A 26,343-nucleotide genomic window follows, 5' to 3' on the forward strand; every position below is an offset into this window, starting at 1 on the left:
TAGTAGCTGCACAATAGATAGTATGGAGGGAGAGGTCAGTCATTATTTGTGGGTAGGGGGGAGGATGCCCCTCTTTGTTGAGGGGTTGATGGTGCTCCCCTGTTCAGTGTGCTGGCACCATTTCATTTTGCAGGGGGATGTGGTCTGTAAATGAGTGTAGAGACCGGGCTGCCATTTTTAACAGAGGGCCTGGCTGGCAGTTTGCTTGCAATGCATCTGACAGAAGCTGCTAATGCCAACATGAAACTCTCCAGGTTTCTCACTGGCGTGGGCACCAAGTCCCAATTCCGCAGAATTGCCCCCATTGTCTTTTAAGTCCTGGGTGAAATTCACCCAGGATTGCTTTACCAGGCACAAGCAAATAAAGAACAGAGCAATCTCCTTTGAAAGCAAGTATCAGAGGCAGAAAGAAAATGAAAGGAGATATTGTCCCAGGCTGGTAACTAACTCACAACTCAGTTGCCTCTGGTATTGTGTCTTATTTGAAGTTGGAACTTCTGGGTGTCTTAGCAATCAGTTCTGCACCCACTGGTAGCTATTGCAACACCACAGATGACGAACATGGTTATCTTCTGCCTCGAAGGACAAACAAGAAATAGAAGCAAGCAATGTAAAATAAAAATGTGTTTTACATCAGGAGATTTGTCAAATGACTTGGCATCTTCAACAAATATCATTTATTGCATTCTTTTAGAATTTGCCACCTTCTTTTGTAGCAAAATGCCTCTTTTCCTGAATGGATAGTTTTGGACGAAATGTGCAGCAATGTTAACATTCAAGGTGGTAAGCTCTTGGCAACCATTGATGAATTTAGAAAGCTTACACACATATGTATAGGGGCCACTCTTGATTAGTCAGGAATGGCAACATGCCGTAAATAAAATGCTTGAAAAAACAGTCCTAATTAATGACCTGCTACAATAATTAATGGTCCAGAAAACAAACAGACTGCACAGTCCTAACAAGGAAGACAATAAAAGACAAATAGTGGGTCATTTTCCCTGATTAATGAGCCACATTTCAGACCATATGGTTGTGTTCAAGAAGATTCATAGCTTTGACCTTTATGTCTGACAAAGCCGAGTTCCTTGTCTTTTTTAATCTCACCTTTTGAGATGGACGCCGGCAGTTAAATGACTGATGTGTAGTAACACTCACACGATAAACCAATGGTTTCTCAAATTATTTTACTGAAGCTGGATTTATGTGGCGCACATGAGAATTCAAAGCAATGCAATATACCTCCTGGAGTGGGTTTTGTACCTTAACGTTGAGCTTCAGGTTATATAATTACTTTGCATTGAAAAACTATTTTGTATCAAAATTAGAGCGGTAATATAGATGCAATCTGATTTCTGATTGCTTATCCAACTGGTCACCTTAGATTGCATGGAGGATATTTGTTGTGCAGCTCTTTCAGATAAAAAAGGGGATTTTTATTTAGCACAAATTTTAATTCGTTAATTATTCAAAATAAAATGGCCTGATTTTGTGTTTTTAAAATAATAACATAATACTTTTTGTTGCACTAAACTGACAGGAAGTTCTGCTGGATAAGTATCACGTTGGGAGTGAGAAAGCATCATGATCCAGTACAGCAATCAGAAGTTGGATAGGAAACATAAATAATGTAACCTTGGGCTGGAAACATTTTTGTAACTTTAGTCACCCTCAATACACTACATGAGTTATCCTGCTACTGTTATAGGGTCATAGAGTTTCACAGCAAAAAAAAAGAGGCTTTTCAGTCCATTGCACCTGTGCTAGCCATTAAGCACCTATCTATTCTAATTGCATTTTCCAGCACTTGGTCCACCCTTGCCTTTAATGCTGTGGTGTTTCAAGTGCTCATCTCTGTGGTCTTATAGATTTAAATTTTAAAAACCTGTCACATTTGCCAATGCAGCAGGCATCCATTTGACACAAATACTTAGAAAAATATTGTTTAGCTAGGAAACAGAGTAATAACAATAAGGGTGCAACAGAAGGATGCAATCACAACAAATCCATGCACTGGGTAGAGCTTCACTGATCCTACACAGAGGTCACACCAAGGTGATTAATTAAAGTCAGGGTTAGCCAACATTTAGACCAGCGTGTTATACAGGAAAAGATAAAATCATTTTGTCTCCTGGCTGAAAGCTCCAGTTTGAAAATCTTTAAACAATATCCTAATTGGATATTGCAGGCAAACACTTTTTTTATTTTGTTTGTGGGAAATGGGCATCACTGGCTGGCCAGCATTTATTGCCCAACCCTAGTTGTCCTTGAACTGAGTGCTTGCTAGGCCATTTCAGAGGGCCGTTGAGAGTCAACCAAATGTAGGCCAGACCAGGTAAGAATGACAAATTTCCTTCCCTATAGGACATTAGTGAATCAGATGGGTTTTCCCGACAATCAATGGTTTCACGATCATCAGTAAACGTTTAATATCAGGTGTTTTTATTGAATTCAAATTCCACCATCTGCTGTGGCAGGAATTGAACTCGGGTCCCCAGAACATTAAGGATTTTCTGGATTAATAGTCTAATGATAATACTACTAGGCATCGCCTCCTTGTCATAGAGTCATAGAGGTTTACAGCATGGAAACAGGCCCTTTGGCCCAACTTGTCCATGATGCTCTTATTTTAAAAACCTCAAGCTAATCCCAATTGCCGCATGTGGCCTATATCCCTCTGTACCCATTGTACCTACGTAACTATCTAAATGTTTTTTAAAAGATAAAATTGTACCCACCCCTACTACTACCTCTGGCAACTTGTTCCAGACACTCACCACTCTGTGTGAAAAAATTACCCCTCTGGACACTTTTGTATCTTTCCCCTCTCACCTTAAACCTATGCCCTCTAGTTTTAGACTCCCCTACCTTAGGGAAAAGATATTGACTATCTACCTTGTCTATGCCCCTCATTATTTGATAGACCTCTATAAGGTCACCCCTCAGCCTCTTATGCTCCAGAGAAAAAAGTTCCAGTCTATTCAGCCTCTCCTTATAACTCAATCCATCAAGTCCCGGTAGCATCCTAGTAAATCTTTTCTGCAGTCTTTCTAGTTTAATAGTATCCTTTGTATAATAGGGTGACCAGAACTGCACACAGTATTCCCATTGTGGTCGTACCAATGTCTTGTGCAACTTCAACAAGATGTCCCAACCTCTGTATTCAAAGTTCTGATCGATGAAACGAAGCATGCCGAATGCCTTCTTCACCACACTTTCCACCTGTGACTCCACTTTCAAGGAGCTATGAACATGTACCCAAAGATCTCTTTGTTTTGTAACTCCCCCCTACGTCCTATCATTAACTGAGTAAGTCCTGCCTTGGTTCAATCTACCAAAATGCATCACCTCGCGTGTATCTAAATTAAACTCCTTCTGCCATTCGTCAGGCCACTGGCCCAATTGATCAAGATCCCATTGCAATTGGAGACAACTTTCTTCACTGTCCACTATGCCGCCAATCTTAGTGTCATCTGCAAACTTATTAACCGTTCCCCTATATTCTCATCCAAATCATTAATATAAATGACAAATAACAGTGGGCCCAGCACTGATCCCTAAGGCACACTGCTGGTCACAGGCCTCCAGTTTGAAAAACAATTCTCTACAACTGTCAAGAAGCCAATTTTGTATCACCCTGGATCCCGTTAACTTTATGCAACAACCTACAATGTGGTATGTTGTCAAAGGCCTTGCTAAAGTCCATGTAGACAAAATCAACTGCACTGCCCTCATCTACCTTCTTGGTTACCCCTTCAAAAAACTCAACTAAATTTGTGAGACATGATTTTCCACTCACAAAGCCATGCTGACTGTTCCTAATCAGTCCTTGCATCTCTAAATGCCTGTAGATCCTGTCTCTCAAAATATCTTCTAACAATTTACCCACCACAGATATGAAGCTCAGCGGCCTGTAGTTCCCAGGCTTTTCCCTGCAACCCTTCTTAAGCAAGGGTATTTGGTTAACACTAATCTGGCATGAAATTGAGAATCCCTATAGTATACATTATTTTAACAAAGCACATTAGTGTCATGTAAAAATTGTGGAAAATCATTAAGTTCCTGTGTGGTTGATGTAACAGGATAGGCACTGAACAGACACCAAACAGCTTCTGACAAGATAACAGCTGTGACACTAGCATTGTTACATTTTGCACTTGGGTGGGTCAATATGTAAAACGTAATCCATAGAAAACAGAGAAAATCCAACAGAGCCAATTTACGGCTCTACAAGCAGCATAATTTTGGGAGCGGTTTTTAATGTTGTCAGAAACAGATACCAACTCATCAGTTCATCAACTCTCTTTTTGGAAGGAGCATTCAGCTGCAGAGCTTAGAGTCTACATTCAGCCATGGATAGAAGGATTGATAGTGAGGAGAGAGTAAGTGTCCTCAATATCAAAGTAGTTTTCCACCAGAATGGCACCAAGATGCAGATGAACAGTGACACCATGCCAGGCGTTAATTACTTCTAACAACACACCCATGACTATTTTCCCCTTTGACCTTCAATGGCACCACCACTGTGGAGTCCCTCACTGTTAATAACTTGGGCAATCTGCATAGACCTCCCTCTACATTTTCCTTCACTTTCTAAAATACACCATATGTAGACTACATTTAACAGGGGTGTTGGCATTAAGTCTATCCCTGCCAAAGCACCTTCCTGAAGATGATAGCTGTCTAATATTCCAGTCATATGCACTGAATTTCCATAAGGTGGAAATGAGGATTTGCATATAGGCTATCAATATAGATATGATCAAAATGTGATGTACTCAGCAAAATATATCTCAATGGCTAAACAATATAAACAGAAGCGTGAAGAACTTTATTCTGCACCTAAACTATGCTATACCTAATTTTTAAGTGATTGAATCACACACAATGGGTACATAAAACTAAGAACTACCCAAGTAAAAGAAAGAATTCATACATGTGTATTTACATGTAACCATATATATTCCCAGGACATCCACCACAGCTAATTCAATGCTTCTGAAGTATGGTCACTGTTATGCAGGCAATCACAGCAGCAAATGTGCAAGTTTTAATGAAGCGAACTTAGGTAAGTGGCTGTGTAAATACTTTTTTGATGGAGTAAGTCAAAGGACCTACATTAGAAGACATTAGAAATGTTCTCTTGCTAACGCTCAAGTAGAACCATCGGATTATTAAGTCCGAGTAGGCAAAAAGGATCTCAGTTCAAAGTCTCACCTGAAATTCATGGACTATATTGTGTCAATATAGAGTATGTATGAATTGTGTCAATATGGAGTATATTTTGTCAATATAGACTATATCATGTCAAAATGGAGTATCTATCGTTTGTGCCAATATGGACTATTTTGTGTCAATATGGAATACCTGAGGATTGTGTCAATATGGAATATTTACACATTGTATCAATATGGACTATTTTGTGTCAATATGGAGTGTCTATGGATTGTCAATATGGACTAGTTCATGTCAATATGAAGTATATCATGTCAATATGAAGTATCTACGGATCATATCAATATGGACTAATGTGTCAATATGGAGTGTCTATGGATTGTCAATATGGACTAGTTCATGTCAATATGAAGTATATCATGTCAATATTAAGTATCTATGGATCATATCAATTTGGACTATAATGTGTCAAATGGAGTGTCTATGGGTTGTCGATATGGACTATTTCATGTCACTATGAAGTATATCATGTCAATATGGAGTATCATGGATCATGTCAATATGGACTTTCAGAAGGTTCAACAAAAGAGAGTTTTAGCAAATTACCAAAAATAAAAGGGAATGGCACAAACAGCATGATGTAGGAGATAGTGCAGTTATAAAGGGACAGCTCTCTGATTGTCAGGACGCTCTCTCAAAGATACGTAGTGACGCCTCAGCTTTTCAGCAAAATATTAATGACTTGAAGGGATATATCCAATTTTGCATTTTACACAAAACAACAGTAAATTGAGAGATTTGGAGCAATAAGCTGTAAAGAAATATAGACAGCCTGTATGAATGAGCAAATCTATGGCAGATGGAGTTCAATGTTGGGAAGTGTGAAGCTTGGATCAAAGTCAAATCTCAATGTTGAAAAGACTAGGAACTGTGAAGGAACAAAGGGAATAAATACATCCAGGTGTACAGATCATTAAAGTTAGTGCACACAAATATAAAGTAATAAAAAAGTCAATGAAATGGCCTTTATTTCAAAGGTATTGAAGTATAAAGTGAGTAAGCCACGCCTTAGTTGCATGGGCAGAGATAAAACGAAGTACAGTGATCATTATTGGGCACAGGCTTCAGGAAATATATATTAACCTTGAAGATGATACTACACAGATTTATCAGGATGAGTTTTGTGTTTAAAGATTTAAATTTTGAAAGCAGATTATATACACCTAATTTGTGTCCCTATATTAGAAAGATAAAAATTAAATGATTCAAAGGGTAGATATAAACTATTTCATCTAATGGGGGAATCCAGAACAAGGGGGCACAATTTTAAAATTTAGTGAGGCCATTTTTTCAAAGAAAGGCCAGTGGAAAATTAGACATCTCTTTCAAAAGGCTGTTGGGTCAACTGAAACGTTGAGGACTTAGATTTAATGGTCTTTGTTAGAATGGGATATGATGGAAACAAGAAGAAAATTGATTGAGTGTCCAGATTAGTCATGATTGAATTGAATGGTGGAACAGGCTTGATGGGCTGAATGGCCTTCTCCTGACCTCTTCTTCCTCCAAGTCAAGTTTACTAAGCAGCTTGTTTCAATAACTTGAGCTTTACAGTAAAGTGACAACACCACTTCTAATTGGGAAAAATCCAATCATCCAAGTATAAAATTATATATGCAGCAACTATACAACTTTGAACAAGTTGAGCTGAAAACAATCACAAAAGACTCTTAAGCAGTCTGCATATTATGTTGCAAGATTGCAATGAACATGCAGACACTGGCAGAGGCAACTTTATTTGTACAGGTACAGGCAAAAGTGTCCCGAGTAAAGAAGTGCCCTTCAGATTTTGCCAAAACAAAGGACTACTAAGGACATTTATCAATAAATGCAGATTGACGGTATGATAATGGATTCATGAAGTTAGACAGGTCTGCGGCATAGCTTTCATAGTTCACATGCCTCGACCTCCAGCATGGCAATAAAGTGCACTTTGAATCTTAGCTAAAGGGCTAAAGTGACAATACTAAAGATACTGGTTAGTGTGGAATTGAAATGGAATGCAGGAATGAAAAAGCTGTGTAAAATCAATGCTTGTAATTCTTAACCATTTGATGGTCTGATTACATCAAACATAAAAGCTCTCTTTTGGCACCAAAGCCTGACTTCAGCTGAATTCTTTTAGCTTGAGGCTTCTGTTTATTTATTACAGTATTTAAATCTTTTTAATGTTAAAAAGAATTGCATTAAACTGAACACACTGCCTTTGAGTTCTGCTCAAACATCATCCTCCAGATCAAAATTAGCAAGAAAATGAAAGGCACAACAGAGGCCCAAGGCAGCTTTACTTTGCCTTGGAAACATTTTGTTCAGATCAACACAATGATTCTATAAATAGCAGCTGGTCTTTCCAGAAGAAAGCGCAGGGGAAGAAAAACCGGTAACGCAAATCCCAGTCCAGGTTTAGAGTTCAGCCCTAAAATCTGTACAGTTGGGTATTTCACCCAGCAAAAATACCAGGACATGTCCGCCCTGCAACTGCAGCTCATGGCATTTGGCACTGTGTAACTGCAGTGAGTGAAGCCATGTACACTGGTGCAAGTTGCCAGCTGGGGTTCCAGAAACAAATCTTTCATGCCACTAACCGCCTGCGCACATACCCTACCTTCTCCTTGATTTACAAAACAAATGCATTTAACAAAATACAACTCCTCCTTTTCAGCCCTCCTCTGAAGTCAAGACTGCTAATGTTATACTAAGCTCAACCGATGCTTTGAATATTGATGGCCTTGTAAAGATGGGCACAAGTTCCACTCCTATTAGGCTAACACAGAATTCACAACTGAAGCCTCCGCCAAATTTGCAGCCATTCTGGCAAACTCCTTTCAGACTTATGGCTGGAGACCACCATAATGACGTGAAATTTTCCAAACCTTCCGTGATTTGTAAATCCAAAATGGTTTTCACTTATTGTGCTTCAAAGTTCGTTCTGTGGCTACTGGCTGCTTCTTCTCCCAGGCAACAGAGTGTGATTGAGCCAGACCATTTGCAACCTTGTGTCACATTTGACCCCAAGATGAACTTCTGACTTAATTTCCACGCCATCAATAAGATTGCCTGTTTCCATCTTCATAACTTCACGCAACTTTATTCTTGCCTCAGCTCATCTGCTGCTGAAACCCTCATTCATGTCTTTGTTACATCTAGACTTGACTGTTCTAATGTCCTCTTGGCTGGTTTCCCACATTCTACCCTCTGTAACCTTGGGGTCATCCATTGTCCATGCATCTTAACTCACAACAAGTCCCATTTTCCTATCGCTCCTATGCTTGCTGACCTACATTGGTTCCTGGTTAAAAACCACTTTGATTTTAAAATTCTCACACATGTTTTTAAATTCCTCTGTGGCTGCAATCCTCCCCACCTCTGCAATCACCTCCAGCCCCACCACCCTCTGAGAAATCTGCACAGCTTTAATTCTGGGATCTTGAGCGTCCCTAATTTTAAGTGCTCCGCCATTGGTGGCCTTGCCTTTTGCTGCTTACGCCTCAAGCTCTGGAGTTCCCTCCCTATACCTCTTTGCCTCTCTATCTCGATTTCCTCCTGTAAGCCACTCCTTTAAGCCAATCTCTTCGATCAGTTCTTGGTCATCTGACTTAATATCATCTATGTGGTTCAGGGTCATATTTACTCCTGTGAGGCACCTAGGGATGTTTTATTACATTTAAGGCACTATATAAAAATATAAAGTTGTTGTTGTTTTAAAGTAGGAACATTTTAAATTTTATTTAGTGGAGTAATCTGTAGGAATTTTGGAGCATTGCAGTTGTCATCATGGTGAGGTGAAGAAGGAAGTCTTTTTTTTGACTTCCTTCTTCCTGAGTTCACTGCTTGTGATAATGCCACAAGTGCCCCTGCTTCAACTCAAGCTAGGGTGAGCGAGATGGATACATTCCATTGAATACAAAGAGATTAAATTGGGTTATGGCACAATTTTGCAAACTATTATTTTTGCATTTTACAACTTCACTTGAATGCAATAACTGGGCTCTCCATCCTTATATCATTCCATGTCATACAAAACTCCAGAAGTGGCTTAGGGGTGGGAACGAGGATAAAAATAACTTTTTCCTCAGGCTTCTATTAATATTACCCCAAAACAGCCTTTACGCGGGTGTTCTTCTGAGTGGCATTAGTGGATATGCTCACTAATTTTCAGTCTTTCGTTCAGTAAAAGATGACTCTACTGAACGCCGAATGTTTCAAAGGAAGTAACAAGGAGGAAATCTAAATCCACCTGACTCTGCACTAACTCAGAGACAGAAGACTATTACAACTAAACTACAACAACAATTTAACGAAACATCTAAAGGTCTATTATAATAGGTATCAGAAATCTTTGGTAAAAGTTCTATTATTTACCCAACATATGATTTCGGAAGGAAAATGGGTGCCTCTCTAAACAAAATTAATAAAAATTAAACATGGATCCATTACCTGTGACGTTATATTTTTATACATATTGTCATAGAAAAAGTGACAATTTCCGTCATATTTATTTTAACTAACATGATAAAAATTGGAATTGGATTCAATATTTCAGATTTTTTAAAGCAGTTATTTAAGATGCACAGCACATTTAATCTCTTTTAAAATTGCATTCTGTAATAGGATGCTGCATTTTCAATCAATTACCATTACTTTCTGATCTTCGTGCACCAGTCGGTGTTTCTAAGAACTATATGTCTTAGGAGAATCTAAGTAGACAATAGAGACAAATAAACAGAAGGATATACATCATCAAACTTACAGTCTGCTTCTTTCAGCCAAAGTGAGTTTACTTATTATTTTGTATCAACACACAATCTTCGCCTTTACCTGCTTTTCTTTTGGTCTAAAACTCTTCCCTGACATGCTGTTCTCCTCCAACGTGGATCAGAGGCACTGAAAACTGAACTGGGAAAGAGAGAAGCTGTGAGCTCAGCCTTGCCCTTGTCTGGGCATGCGTCCCTGTCAAAACAAACAGGACGCAAAGATTTGCAGAGCAGCAGCATTCCACAGCATTGTTAAGGTTGAATATATTAGAAACAGAAAATTGCAAGAGAAAAAGATTCAAGTTCAAAGGTCAGGTATCGAAGTGCATTGTTGAACTGCCATTGTTTGACAAGCAGCAACTGGTCAAATAGAAAGCCGTGATTATGCATTCAGTGAGCAAAGAAATTAAGCAAAATGATTACACCACAGAAAGCAGAGCAGGACTATGACACTCCCTCACTATGTAAAATGAGACACACTTTCAACAGAGGTGATAATAAAAGAGCAATCTGATTGAAACTATATGACACAAAGGCTTGGGAGAGCCAGTGTATAGATAATATTGTATAATACAGGCACGCACAAATTCCCTCCAAACCCCTCCCCCACCTACTGCACTGACAGGCTACGCTGGCCTCTGCTCCGTGATGGTGGAGAGATCAATAAGAATCTCCTGTTGGCTGCTTTCATACAGCTCAGAATGGATAACTAGAGACTGATCTCGCTTTCGAGCTCTTTAAATTATTGATTTGCAGAACCTTCTCCAGTCACATGTCTCTGCCTCCATCTCTTGCCAACTCTGTACTGTGGATTACTGCTGGTTCCCTAATCCCTCTCCTCTGTCATTGGAGGCTGACCTCTGAATCATTCCACACCTGTCTTCCAGCATTTCTTCGATATACATCTCAATGTGCTTATACTTTTCACTCTTCACTCTTCAAATGCATTCTGGAAACCTAACCCAATGTAAATTCCTTCATTTCCCACTTGGTGTCCATCTCTCTCAAAGACATAGCTTGATCTGAAGATCAGAATATAAACTGATATCACAGAATCCTACAGAGCAGGAGGCCATTCTGCTGATTGAGTCTGCACTGACCACAATCCCACCCAGGCTCTATCCCCATAACCCCATGCATTTATCCTAGTTAGGCAAATTAGCGTGGCCAATCCACCTAACCCATACATCTTTGGAATGTGGGAGGAAATCGGAGCACCCAGAGGAAACACATGCAGACATGGGAAGAATGTGCAAATTCCACACAGACAGTGACCCAAGCTGGAAATTGAACCCGGATCCCTGGCACTGGGAGGCAGCAATGCTAACAACTATGCTGCTGTGCGATCCCAGTACTATTTGCTGGATCCATCCTAAATTTGATCACAGGGGCAAAAGAGGAACAATTTCAAAACAATCTCTTCTGAAGATGAAGGCAATTGTTTTATAACCTTGAACTTACTTTGTTAAATGCTGAATTATTAATTATCTATTTAATTCTTGTTACATTGATCTAAGTGCCTAAAGAAGGCATTCAAACTACTTGAAAATGACAGGATTTTGCAGCAACATGAATGGGAAAATTACACCTTAGTAAAGTTTCAAACATTCAGCTGGTCAAACATTTATGGGAACATCAAAGTGTGTACTGAAAAAGCAGAAAGTTTCATTAAAGTCACATCCTTGCTTATTGTAAATGCCTCCAAAATTGATACTTGAGTGTTAAAGAACTTTTCACCAAAATGCTCAAAGGGCTGAATAATTAGTAGCAGAGTGCTACTGCAGAAACCAATGATTAGCATTTCACAGTGCACCTATTTTTAGTACAAGTTTACTTATTGTTTTAACCCTCAAGCAACCAATCACTTAAGGCAGTAATATTTCAAATAACTTCCATCAATGTTGAGGAATGTAGGTGAAGATAAATCTGCTCCCTAAAAATGCCCACCTATGGAAATCTATTTGAATGCAAATTATCAATTACAAGACTTGTGTATGTTGGGAGATGAACATTTGTTCAATTCTCAGCACTAACACCTTGTACTGAAACAGTGTCAGAATCAGGAACGCTTGCCGCAGGCACACAAAACCATTTGGAGCTGGAGGGCCAGGTACACAGTTGTAGATAATCCAGTGGGCTGCGTATAATTGCACAATAATACGAGTTGCCCCCAGATCCCCACACAAAATGCAAGAGTCCTGTGCCCACTAAAAGCAAGACAATAATGATGACAACAGCAGTTTGCATTTAATAGATGAAAATTGTCCCAAGGCACTTCGCAAGAGGTGTGGAGAAAATTAACGTCAAACCAAAAAACAGCAAAGAAGGATCAACCCTTGGTTAAAAGGTTGCATTTGAAGAATGAGAGTGAGGAGGTTTTCAGGAGACAGTTCCAGTTTATTCAGGTCTCTAAATTACTTTGCTTCAGGACTGCATTTGGTCCGCCTCAGAGTATGCTAACGTAGGAATCTAACCAGAATATATTAGTGAGCTTACATCTGTGAGCATTTCATGTTAACTTTCTGCTCTATTCGTAATTAGAATCAAAAATGTAAACTTAACAAGCTGTAATTACAATCCCTGTCAGTAGGATGCAATGCAATATTAAAAACTGATTTAATGCACCATTTCAAAGAATACATCCTATATGTTAATGTGTAATTAATACTTGCAAAACAAATATTGAAGAAGCAGTTATATTGATGTAGTTTTAATCTGTTTTTCACAAAACATCCATTAGTGCCATAAAAGCAAGATACTGTAAATGCTGGAAATTGGAAATAAAAATAGAAAATGCTGGAAAAACTGAAGAAGTCATGTGTTCACTCAGTTTCTCTCTTGACAAAGTTCATCCAGCAATTTTCTGTTTTTATATCCTTAGTGTCATTCAGTTTTTGTGTTGGATTCTCCTGAAAGATGACAGTTCCTTAAACAGAATCCACAGAATTCCTACAGTACAGAAGGAGGCCGTTTGGCCCATTGAGCCTGCACCGACAACAATTCCACCCTATCCCCATAAGCTCACATATTTTCTCTGCTAATCGCCCTGAAACTAGGGTCAATCTATCATGGCCCATTCACCTAATCTGCATTGTTGAATTGTAGGAGGAAACTGGAGCATCCAGAGGAAATCCATGCAGACGTGGAGGAACTGTGCAAATTCCATACAGACAGTGACCCAAGCTGGGTCACTGAGGCAGCAGTGCTAACCACTGTGCCACGTAGCACCCAATAGGATCGACTGATTGAAAGAACAGCTTCGTTAAACAGAATGATTAGTTTGTTCCAATTCATTGTTAGCCCTTCTTGACTTTTCATAGCAGAGAGCCACTCTTTTTGTTCTGTGAAAAATCACACTTTTATTTTGTTTATTAGCGTCACAAGTAGGCTTATATTACAATGAAGTTACTATGAAAATCCCCAAGTTGCCACACTCCAGCACTCAGGTACACTGAGGGAGAAGTTAGCACGGTCAATTCACCTAACCACCACGTCTTTCAGACTGTGGAAGGAAACTGAAGCACCCAGAGGGAACCCAAGCAGGTGGAGAGAATGTACAGACTCCACACAGACAGTGCCCAATCTGGGAATCAAACCTGGTACTCTGGTGCTGTGAGGTAGCAGAGCTAACCATTGTGCCACCGTACAATGGCACTGAAGAATAAATGCTCACTTATTTTTAAACAGCATTTATTCATTCATAACCCAAGTCCTATAGGAAGGAATGCATGACTATCAGAGAAAGATAAATGGAAGTTTTTGCCAGTGCAAACATTTGAACATAATAACATTGCATTGTACGGCCAGTTTGAGCATGTTGATCACAAGATTGGGAAGAGGGACCTCTCTCACTGTACAGAGCAAGATGGTTATCAGTGGCACAGAAAGCAGAAGTGGTATTTTTATTTATTTTAGGACTTGTAAAATGGTACATATTGCGCAGGAATATCGCAAGATCAAAGATAGGGCCATAAAATTATCCAGGATGTTATTTTGTAACAAACAATTTTCTCTAATGACAGAGAAACTGTATACAATCTGTGAGGGAATGGACTTAAGCAGATTTTCTCTTTCCTTGTACGTGCCACATTCAGGCATTTTATGATGGTAATAAGTTCACAGGGTCAGTTGTCAGGACAAATTTTGTTTCCATATGGCAAGCAACCATGGATCAAATTCAATTTTAGTGTTGATATGTTGTTACTATTACCATTGCTTTTACTCAATGGTATTCTGAACAGATAGTAAATTTAGTGACCTGGAAGTTGCGGTGTAATGATGGTGAAAATGTTAGTGTTCGCCATCATTAGTAAAACTGACAGAACCTTCCAGAGTCTGCAAACACAGAGAATAACTTGGAAAGCCAGACATTACTGAGAAGCACTGATTCACCATTGCTGAGTCACCACCAGAATGCAATCAATGGAACTGGTGAGAACTTGCACTTGTAGACTGTTAGTCTTGCTACAGAAAACTTTGACAAACTTGCACTTTGTTGGAAGAGGCGTAACTGGGTTTTTAAACGTTAAAGTGCCTTTATAATTACTCATGAATGGCCTCGCTGGCTGCAAGAGGCTTATTTTATACTTGAGGAATGTCAAATTTCTCCATTTATTTAAAAATAATGGGATTTAGTGCTTTTAACGAGGGGGCACGGCTTTAGATTAAGGGGGGGTAGTTATAGGACTGATGTCAGGGGTAGGTTCTTTACCCAGAGGGTGGTGAGGGACTGGAATGCCCTGCCAGCTGCAGCTGTAAATGCGCCTAGTTTGGGGGCGTTTAAGAGATCTGTGGATAGGTTTATGGACGAAATGGGATTGGTTTAGATTAGTGGGTTAGTGTTGTTTTTTTTTAAAAGCTGGTCGGCGCAACATCGTGGGCCGAAGGGCCTGTTCTGCGCTGTAATGTTCTATGTTCTATGATTTTCGGTCTGTGAGAATTCTTCCCTGTGATTAGCTGCTTGCTAATATCACTGCGGGTGGGCATCAAGTTTAAACTGATGCCAGGAAAAGGGAAAGTAACAGCACAGTGACCACTGGATCTTTGTGGACAGCTCTCTTCAAGGTCTGCAGTGAGTGCTGTTGTTTCACCAGTGACTATAAAATCCAGGCCAATATTTAATCCATATTTAGAGACTATTGCGGTGCTGAGCACCTATTTCCCAAGGTAAGTTCAAGTGATGTAACAGAATGTGTCGAGATACATTATTCTCAGAATAATCTTCGTATTATATAGAGATGGGGGTGAGTGTGTTCACTCAGTTGATGAGAATCATGGGAAAGAGTTTCCTAACTCTTATAACCACCTTTCTTGAGAGGTTCAGGCCAGTTAGTAACTGCAGGCTCCAAGGGCCCCCACTGGGCACTTATACTGCATTACTGTGGAAAATATTTACATAGAAATAAGTTAACAAATGAACTCATACAAGTCACGAACTTGGCAGCATTCAGTGGTTTGATTCTCTATAATCCATCCTCCAATCTGTTTATTTTATCTGCATTTATTGCAGAACTTTGTGGTTATAAAATGAAATGACTTTGGTTCAAAGTAATGAGTTGCTCTGGATCAAACAAGTGTAGAGAAAGAAATCAGGGGAACCCAAATAGGGTTAAGTATCTGTAAAACAGCACTCATTTTATTCAGCAACAAAAGGCTTGAGAGTTTGAACTTCACCCCAGAGTGGATAATTTGGCTTGATGCTCCAGTGGAATGTTGAGAAAGTGCTACATTGTGGGAGCTGCCACTTTTCCCTTGGGACAGTAAACTAAAGTCTCACTGGCTGGTTCAGGTGTATATTAAAGATCTTGTTGCAGTTTTCGTGGAATAGGAATCAGTAATGCTGACTTTCTAGTCAGTGTTCCTGCCTCAAGCAACAGTATCAAAAAAATCTAAATTAACCACTTATCTATTTTGTGATTGGTTTGGTGTTCTTGATGCAGAATGGGCTGCTATATTTGCCAACGGTCACTTCGTGTGAGTTATAATTTATTGAAGTATTTGGAGATATTGACATGTTAAAGTGCCATTTAAATGCAAAATATTATTTTCATTGTTGTCTCATATTAGAAACCGAGTAAAATGATTGGAACAGAGGAATAGGGTAAAAGTTCAAGGCAAATGCTGACGTGCTGGGAAAATGAAGGCATTGTTTTCAGGACAAGAGTATGAGGAGGAATTTATGGACAGGCTGACAGCAAAAGCAATATGAGGGAGAAGAATGCTCTGGTGCTCAGGTGAGTTAGAAATGGAAAAATGTCAGCACTATGGGAAAGGAAGCAGGGTTTATTAGGAACACAAGGAGAGGCTGATGTTCTAGGAGGTGATTGTAAACTGCATTATAACTGTGGGACTCCCACAGCACAATATTCAAAACAGGCTATCCAACAACAGGAACAATCTCCCAAATATATATTGTTCATAAAAAGCAGGACAAATCTAACTCGGTCAATTAACACCCCATTAGCCATTAAGTGATGGAAGGAGGCTTATCAAGTTGTACCTACTCACTAATAATCCATTTACTGATACTCAATTTACATTCTGCCAGGACCACTTAGCTGTAGACTTCACTACAGCCTTGGTCAAAGCATGGACACAGGAGTGGAATTCCAGAGGCGAGGTGAGAGTGACTGTTCTTGACATCAAGTGACAAATTGGTCAGCTTGATTGGCACCTAACCCACTAGCTTATTAGCATATTCTTCCATTTCTTTCTTCCTTATGTACTTATCTGCATTTTCCATAAACTCTATGCCATTCACCTCTTCATGTTTTTGGGTGAAGTTACTCCTATTAGATTTATCAGTGACTATCTTGGATATTGAGTCCTTGCTTTTAGTTGCCCCACTTAACCTTGTTTAAGGCTGTTTATTCTTTAGGGTTTGTTTTTCCAATTTGCATCACCATTTCCTTCTTCACACTGTTTATACGCATCATTGGCATCTGACTGTGTACTGTCATCCACACAGCAATGGAATAGTGCTGTCAGGAGCGTTGCCTGTAACTAAAGGAGTTGGCTTGGAAGATTCCCAGATTAGTCTGGATATCACCTACTCGCTGGCTTGATAACCACCTCACTCCGAATGGCAAAAAGTACTGCTGATTTTCTGCTTCTTCATCAAGGTAAGAAACTGGGAAGAGATTCACTGGGAATCAGGAAAGAAGCTCACTGTGGAACCTAACTCCAGTTCATACATTAATTGATATGAAAAAAATCTGATTCACTTAACACTGTTTTGCTTAAAGTTGGGTTTTTAAAGAAAGCAACTCAGATGTTAAGTGAGAAATTATTGTATTTATAGATCCTGGTTCTGATCTTCCCTGCAAGTGGAAGCATCTTCTTCATATCTAAACTATTAAACCCTTCTATAAGTTCAAAGTCTCTCACTCCTCAGCATGTTCAGCCTTTCCTGATGAGTATACATCTGGATCCTGGCATCATTTTAATGAATCTATTTTGTACCATGGGTTGGCCAACTGGTAGTGGAATTGCTGCTGCTGCTGTGCAAGTCTGCTGCTTTAGGAAGTGGTGAGACCAACATTCCCCCCAGGCCAGTATAAAAGCAGCTTCATCTCAGCATCATCACAACAGCACCATGTAACTTGACTTTAAATCAAGTTGACCGAAAGCCAATTGTTTTTATTGAACATCATGTAACAAAAATGCAGATGGTTTAAAGGCTGCTCAAAAAGCTTTTGTGCTGCAGAATACACATTGCAGCTTTTCAACCTTTAAAACCTGATTCATGTTGTGTATACACAGCAATCCTATGGAGGTTGCATTCCATGCACTGAGCATTCACTCCCTCCAGGAAAATAACAGGAGATTCACATCAGGTGTTTGTATATCCGTGTAACCTGACCTGCCTGTTTCTCAGGTCAGTGCGTGCATAATCACAGTAACTAACCTCCAATGGTTCATATGCAAATATTTACTTGGTATCACTTGTAAACATAAAACAAACATAAATTGGTAGCCACGGTGGAAATTGGCTTTTGTGAAGAGCAGAGTGGCACACTGAATTAGCACACTGCCCTTCACCTCTGGCACTGACACCTGATTTGAATCCAGCACTGATGGATGGGATGGTACCGGACTAGCCACAAGCTTTGCCATACAAGTTACTCAAGAGTTTCTCAAATCTGTCCATAGTGGGTTAAAAGCCTACAGGGCTAACTAAATTGGTCCCAGTGCTACATTTACTTGTGACAAGTTTGGGGGAAATCTTCCTTAGGTTGCCAGAAGGATGGCACTATTCAAGTATGAGAATGACGCAGTGGCACAGTGGTTAGCAGTGCTGCCTCACAGCGTTAGGGACCCGGGTTCTATTCTGGCCTCGGGTGTCTGTGTCTGCATGGGTTTCCTCCGGATGCTCCAGTTTCCTCCCACAGTCCAAAGATGTATGAGTTTGGTTGATTGACCATGCTGAATTGCCTCCAGGGGGATCAGCAAGGTACATATGTGAGGTTACGGGGAGAGGTCCTGGGCGGGATTGTTGTAAATGAAGACCTGATGAACCAAATAGCTTCCTTTTGCACTGTTGGAAATCTATGAATTATGGGAGCTTGCCCAGTGCCCTAGCCATTATCTATCTCTTAAGTTTTAAATTTACTTGCAGGTTGAGAGATCCTCCAACCTCCGAGGGAAGACCCTAACCTGGGAGTGACCCAGAGGACCCTAACACGTGGACCCAGACATCGGTACATTGTAACCGCGACCCCAGACATGTCATCGACTTACTGGCCCTTGACCCATCCATGCCGGAGTGTGATCTGGACATGTCCGATCTCCACAGCCTAACAGCGATCCAGAACGACCAACTGCACAGACACATCTACTGATGCAAGAACCACGAGCAGGGCAACTAATCCTCCATCCGCATATCAACCAGAACGGAGAACCTCACCGGACACATCTATACCTTAATACTGCAAACTACTCTCCCTGCCTCCCAGGCCCGAAAACAAGCAGTCTCTCCAGCAAACGTGGAAACATGCAGGCCTGCAGGTGAGAGTGAAACAACGTGGTTCCCCCCTCCCCAGCTTACTCTTTGCAAATGTCCAATCTCTGGAAAACAAGCTAGACAATCTTAAAGCCAGACTCACTTTCTGAAGAGAACAGAGGGGCTGCTGTGTGCTCTGTGGCTTGTGGGTTTACTATCAAATAAACTGGTTGGACTTTAACCTGGTGTTGTGAGACTTCTTACTGTGTTTACCCCAGTCCAATGCCAGCATCTCCACATCGTGTGCTCTGTTTCACAGAGATGTAGCTCCCTCCTGCTTCACCAGACTGTGCCCTACAGCCAGAGGGTTTTTCAATCCATCAAATTGACTGTATAGCAGCCTCAGGCAAGACTGGGGGAGTTGGGGTCTGCCTCCTCATCAACACCGTGTGGTCTCTAGACATAGCTACACTGGCAAGTTTCTGTTCCCTGGATCTAGAATACCTGATACTAAAATGCCACCCCCTACTATCTTTCATGGGAACAGTTTATATCCCACCCTATGCAGATGTGAAGACCACATTGGACAAAATATACACCACCACGAATAGCATGGGACCGAACATCCTGAGGCCTTGTTCATCGTGGCTGGGGACTTCAATCAGATGAAGCTCAAGCATTCTATCAAGTTATCACCAACACATCTCCTGTTCTACCAGAGGCCCAAACACCCTAGACCACTGCTACACAAATATCAAATACGCCTATTGCTCTATCACCCACCCAAGGATGTGCTCCTGCTCCCGGCTTATAAGCAAAAACTGAAATGAGAGAATCCATCAAAGAAAGTCATGCAATGTTGGTCTGAAGAATTGGGATGATCTCTTACGGGACTGCTTTGAGTCAGGAGACTGGTCAGTGTTTAAAAACTCTGCGACCAGCCTGAACCAGTACACCACCACAGTAACTGACTTAATTAGTAAGTGTGTAGAAGACTGTGCCAAAGAAGCAAATCCGTGTGTTTCCCAACTGGAAACCATGGAAGAACATGGATATCCACTACTTGCTGAAATCCAGGTCCGAGGCATTCAAGAAAGTGAGGTATGAGGTGTTGTGAGACTTCTTACTGTGCTTACCCCAGTCCAACGTCGGCATCTCCATATCATGGCTATACAAGAAAGCCAGATATGATCTATGGAGATCCACCAAAGATGCCAAAAGACAGTACCGGACCAAGCTAGAATGCCAGGCTAGCCAGACAGACTCCCGACTATGGCAAGGTCTGCAAGCCATAACAGACTATAAGGCAGGTAAAATCACTGGCTCGAATGCACCCCTCCCCAATGAGCTCAAAGCATCCTACGCCCGTTTTCAGTAAGGGGTCAGTGAGAGCACGCCCTTTGTCCTGGAAGCCTCTGACGAAGCGGTCATCATTGCTGATGTCAGAGCAGCCTTCTCGAAAGTCAGCGACTGGCCCAGATGGAGTTCCCGGATGAGCGCTCAGGCCTTGCACGGACCAGTTGGCAGTGGTATTCGCAGATATCTTTAATCTCTCTTTACACGAATCTGAGGTTCTGGCAACCATTATTCCTGTACCAAAGAAAAGCCAGGCAGTATGCCTTAATGGCTATTGTCCGGTGGCTCTAATGTCCATCATTATGAAGTACTTTGAAAAGTTAGCCATGGCACAGTCAATTCCTGCCTGTCAGACTGCCCGGGTCCACTAGTGTTTGAATACCACTGTAACAGCTCCACAGCAGACACCATCTCCCTGGCCCTGCACTCAACCTTGGAACACCTTGATAACAAGGACACCTACGTCAGACTCCTATTCACAAATTACACCTCAGCCTTTAACACCATTATTCCTACAACACTCATCTCCAAACTTCATGGCCTGGGGCTTGGCTCCTTCTTCTGCAACTGGATCCTAGACTTCCTAACCCACAGACCAATCAGTAAGGCTGGGCAACAACACCTCCTTCATGATCATCCTCAACACCGGTGCTCCGCAAGACTATGTCCTCAGCCCCTCACCATATTCCTTATACAACACTGACTGTGTGGCCAAATTCCCCTTCAACTCAATTTTCAAGTTTCCTGATGACACCACCGTCATGGTTCAGATCTCATACAATGACAAGACACAGTTTAGGAAAGCGTAAGAGAATCTGGTGAACTGGTGCAGCAACAATAATCTCTCCCTCAATGTCAACAAAACGAGGGAGATGGTCATCGACTTCAGGAAGCGAAGTGGAGGGCACGTGCCTGCCTATATCAATGGGGACAAAGAAGACATGGTTGAGGGCTTCAGGTTTTTAGGTGTCCAGATCAGCAACAGCGTGTTCTGGTCCCTCCATGCAGATGCTATAGTTAAGAAAGCCTAGCAACACCTCTACTTTCTCAGGAGACTAAGGAAATTTGGCATGTCCGCTTCAACTTTCACCAATGCACAAGGAAAGCATTATTTCTGGTTGTATCACAGTTTGGTATGGGTCCTGCTCAGCCCAAGACCGCAAGGAACTATAAAGGGTCATGAATGAAGCCCAGTCCACCCACTCAAACCAGCCTCCTGCCCACTGACACTGTCTACATTTCCAGCTGCCTCAGAAAAGCAGCCAGCATAATTAAGGACTCCAGGCACCCCAGACATTCTCTCTTCCACCTTCTTCCATGGAGAAAAAGATACAAAAGTCTGAAGATGCGCACCAACCGACTCAAGAACAGCTTCTTCCCTGCTGCCATCAGACTTTTGAGTGGACTTAACTTGCATTAAGTTGATCTTTCTCTACACCCTAGCTATGACTGTTCTTCTGCACTCCTTTCCTTCCCTACATATGGTATGTTTTATCAGTATAGTGCGCAAGAAACAACGCTTTTCACTGTATACTAATACAACTGATAATAATAAATCAAAATAACAGCATGATAAAATGATTATTTGCTTTTTAAAATCTCATTGCTGGTTTGTGGGACTTTTCATGCACAGACTGCTCACTGCAATTCACTACCTTACATGGTCAATATTTCAAAAGCTGCGGAGGGCTTTGGGGCATTGAGGCTGTGAAAGGCCTCATGTAAATGAGAATCAGCTCCCTTTCCTAGAATCTCTACTGTACAGAAGGAGGCCATTCGCCCCATCGAGTCTGCGCCGACCACAATCTCACCTAAGGCCTATTCCTGTAACCCCACATATTTACCCTTGCAAAAGCTAAAATAATCTGAGGAATTGAGGGATGATTTACCAATTAAATATAAAGCAACCAAAATAAAAACCTATGCAGCTTTCATATGCCCAATTTTAAAAAGAATTACTGGAGGATAAGTATCTGATTATTTCTTAACCTGCCTTCTACTGACATGGCCGTGGCATGAGAATTGTTTCAAACATAATGGGAAAAATACATTTCAATCAATTTGCTGAAATGAAGGACAACACTGATAAATACAATGTACGCTATCATCTTCCCTCCTCTACCTGCATCTGACTTTGGCTCCTTCAGGAATGAAGCAAACCAGCCTAGATATAACAAAAGGCAAGGAAAAAATTGTAAGCACAGATGAAAAGCTGCCCTTCTACAAGAGCCAATTCCTGTTAGGGCAGCCATCAACATCCAGATCAACTCCTAACAAATCAGTTACAAGTGCCTCAATAAAGCCTGACAGGCAAAGCAGGGACATAGTGTGCTGTGGGCAAGCTGATCTTGGAAAAGATCTTGACACATTAATCACTACCCTGTCCAACAAATGCTGAAAGAGAACCCAAAACACGCACATTAACCCTTAAGATGAGGAAGAAGCTAAAACTCCAAGTAGCCATTGCACTAAACAGTCCATCAGAGCGTTAATGGTCAATATAAAATAACTCAATTTAGCTAATGTCTGAGAGCATGTTCCAAACTGCTTTAGTTACATGTCACACAAGGCAAACTTTAAAATAACACAATCCTCAGACAATATTATCCATTTTGTGTGGGAAAGTACAAGAAACTCAATAGGTTACACAAAATCACAAAAATAAAAGCTCTCAATATATTCTCAATCCTTGATCTCCACAGTGCCTTATTGTATGTCAGACGTGAACAAGCCATCTCACACTGATTGGCAAAAAATTTGATAAGTTCACTGTGTCTGCTGTAATATCAATGCAAAACTCTGCACAATAACAATATGAAATACTGCTGTCATCTCAACTGTTGTTTCTGTTACTTTAATTCGCAAGGGAAGGAGATGACAAATTCACTTGTTGTGACCGAGTTCTCATTATTCTGCGCTATAATCAAGGGGGAAAAGGTTGTGTCCCGTATCCACAGGTTGACAGCGGTTCCACTTCTTCACAAATCTCTGCCATCCAATCACCTTTTCTGTAACACAGCTCCACAATCATTGTCAGCTCCCAGTATGTCCCTTGATGCTTTGCTCTGTGTATCAAGTGGTCAAAATAAAAATCACAGGTACCAGAGTTTTTGATTGAACTACTGATGCAAACAGAAGTTTCCAAAAGAAGTATTTCATTATTGACTTATTTGATAGTCTTAGCAACAAAATGAAGCAACAGCTAAAGGTGCAGACCATTCAACCTTCACAACAAAGTTATACACAAAACAAAAGGAAGATTTAACTTCCACAAACCGCCGTATTCGTTGTTTGTGGAAACAGGAGCAAGGCTGTACAGTGCCGTAATTCAATCCTACAATTCAGGTGACATCATGAACCTCTGAGACTAAATACCCCCTTTATAGAAACAAACGGAAACTGAAGCAACAACATGTTTCCAAAACAACTCCATTTAAACCATACCTACTTTGTGCCCACCCAGTAAAATACTGAATACAACATCCCAGAGTCAATTTCTGATCTGTGATGAGTTAGATGATCTTTGTAGAGAGGTCGAAGCAAAGTTGCAATTGGCCTCAACATTACTCAACCTGGGTAAGGAAAATCCTCCAGGATTCCTGCCCTCTGTATAGGGGACCATGTTGGAAAGTGGCTGTGTACAAACAGTTGGATAGAGTTTGCCTGTGATGGCTGTGCAGCTCAAGTAAAAATCTGACAGTGTCAAGGTTCACATGAATGAGGTAGAAGAGAGCATTTGGAATCCACATTCCACCATGAAACAAGATAAGAGGGAATGAACGGAGTAGGGACAGCCAGCACCTCTCTTCGGAACGATTTTGCAGAAGCTGATGCATAGAGAAGAAAGTTTGACTATTCTCACTCATCACTGAGATCTATTGTGGAAGCAAAGAACATGGGTCCCCAATATTTCCAGGAATGGGTGAGAGGTGCAGGGAGAGGGTGGAAGAGAGATGAGGGACCTGAATATGCTGAGAATTGCAAGTTGCTGCCAAACTTACCAACAGGATCTCATTTTTTTGGGTCTGTTTTTCACCCAGCAGTTGACCAAATTGATAGACTGCCTGGCAACTGGGAGGACATCAGCAGGGTCCCTTGTGGATGGCCCTCTACAACAGTTCTTTGGGGGTGGTTGGGGTTCGGCACTACAGCCTGCAAGGTTGGGGGAGGATTAATATTGATGATTCCAAAACTATGGCCAACACATCTGCTTCTGGTTTATTTCAGGACCTCATTACGCTTTCTCTATGGGTATCAAAAGGGGTTTTTGAGCCACTGCTCCTCTGTATTTTAACGTGAAACTGGCCAAGTACAAGTCAGCATCAGCTAATAATCTGTAAACTTGAATACTTTTAGGTATTTTGCCGAACTTATATTAAAATGTAAAAAGGAATTTGGCATTGGTAATATAAACTGAAGTTGGAGTTTTATTAACTGTTTCTTTAAAAAAAGCCAGCAGCAGTAAAAATAAACTAACATTTAGATAGTTGCATGTTGCAACTATAATTACAGAAATGTAGCTGGACTCTCAATTCCATACAACTCAAACCAGATTATTTTGAAAGGACACAGTAGGCTGTTGGTGATGACTGGAGTGGCTATGTGAGGATAGGATTAATAAACTGGACAACGTGAAGGGACATTATAACATATTCTAACTGAATGCCGAGTGTTCCTAGATCTATGTTTAAACCACAGAACCATGAGAATCACCCAGGTCTGAAGCTGTGTCATCTACACCAAAGATGTGCGGGTTAGGCTGATCGGCCATGCTAAATTGTCCCTTATTATTGGGGAATTATCAAGGTAAACATGTGAGGTTACAGGGATAGGGCCGCAGTGGAATTATTGTTGGTACAAGTTCGATGAGCCTCTTTCTGCACTGTAGGGATTCTATGAAAATCAGTGAAGATAACAAGGCCAGTAAGAAGTACATTTCGACCACATATTCTTGTTTCATCGTGAATATGTAATATGTTTGGAGTGTGAGGCAGATTGCTTGATAACAGCCAAGTGAAACTGCCCAGCCCTGCCGTAGAAATAGACCCTTAACCTGAGCAAGAAGGCAAAACCATGAATATATTTTAAGGGAATTTAAGAGTAAGTTGGTGTTAGGGTTTTTCTGAACATCATAAGTTCACCAGAGAGGAAAACCGATGCTTCAGACCTTTAACTGTTATTTGGAATCAGGATGGGGGCTGATAGGAACGGTGTCTGGAAAGAACAGTGTTGGGTACGGGAGGGACTGCATGAGAGCTGGGTCAGGGAAGTGGGACTGGACCACTACAACAAACTCAGAAAGTGACTCCACAGCAGCAAAGCCCAGCAGAGGCAAAGGGAGACTCCAGCTCCTTAAGACCTTGCGATGCATTACACATTTCTGATGGCATCCAAAAATAGTCTGATAATATTTACATTCTCAATATTCCGTCCAATTCAAAATAGTTCACAACAATTTTAAATGAAGTCCTTCTCAGAACTAACATTTTAAAGCCCATTGATATTTTAACTCAGGCAAGGGTTTTACTAATTTGCATATCCCTGAAATTCAAACTCTTAAGTGAACTCTGCGGGTCTTCATTTACTTTGTACTGTTTCACACAGCAGCTTTGGGAATGAAACTTTTTCGGTCACTTGACAGAAACAAGGTAAAGCACATGCAAATCCAAACCTTTCATGTGCCTACATGATAGACTGGCATAACTAGCACGAAAGACGCTATTTAAAAACACATATAAATATACATTGCGTATGATGATTAATAAGTTGTCATTTTCTAAACTTACCTTTCTATTATAAATAGGTGAATAGATTTTATACCCCAGGCTAGGCCATAATATTAAAAAACATGCAGTCCAGATGCGTGGTCAGCAGACTAAGGTATAGCTTTACAAGAACTTAATGCTGGAAGTTGTCCATCTGAGTGACAGGAGCAACCCTGCTGTTGGGTATCTCAAAGAATATCTCCCACAATCGATCATTCCAACTTTCAAGTTAAGGCCCAGAAGGCAGCACTAAGGCAGACACTTCTCATTCCAAGACCCTTTTGGGGTGGGGGGA

At 40.8% G+C, this 26,343-nt stretch overlaps 1 protein-coding gene across 9 annotated transcripts in view; it reads right to left on the reverse strand.

Annotated features, from left to right (window-relative positions):
• Positions 1-26,343, reverse strand: part of shroom3 (shroom family member 3) — a 388,660-nt gene that overhangs the window by 50,254 nt on the left and 312,063 nt on the right. Inside the window, exon 1 of one of the 9 annotated variants that reach the window (XM_080190652.1) lies at positions 26,070-26,092. The exons of 6 other annotated variants lie outside the window; for them this stretch is intronic. The gene's annotated coding sequence lies outside the window, so the exon portion shown is untranslated. Of the gene's footprint in view, positions 1-9,867; positions 9,897-10,050; positions 10,124-26,069; positions 26,093-26,343 lie in introns of those variants that run through there. 2 more of the 9 variants (XM_080190612.1, XM_080190632.1) reach the window with 2 other exon arrangements.

This window comes from Carcharhinus amblyrhynchos, chromosome 1 (genome assembly GCF_965287045.1).
Source record: "Carcharhinus amblyrhynchos chromosome 1, sCarAmb.v2.hapA, whole genome shotgun sequence".
Lineage (NCBI taxonomy): Eukaryota > Metazoa > Chordata > Chondrichthyes > Carcharhiniformes > Carcharhinidae > Carcharhinus > Carcharhinus amblyrhynchos.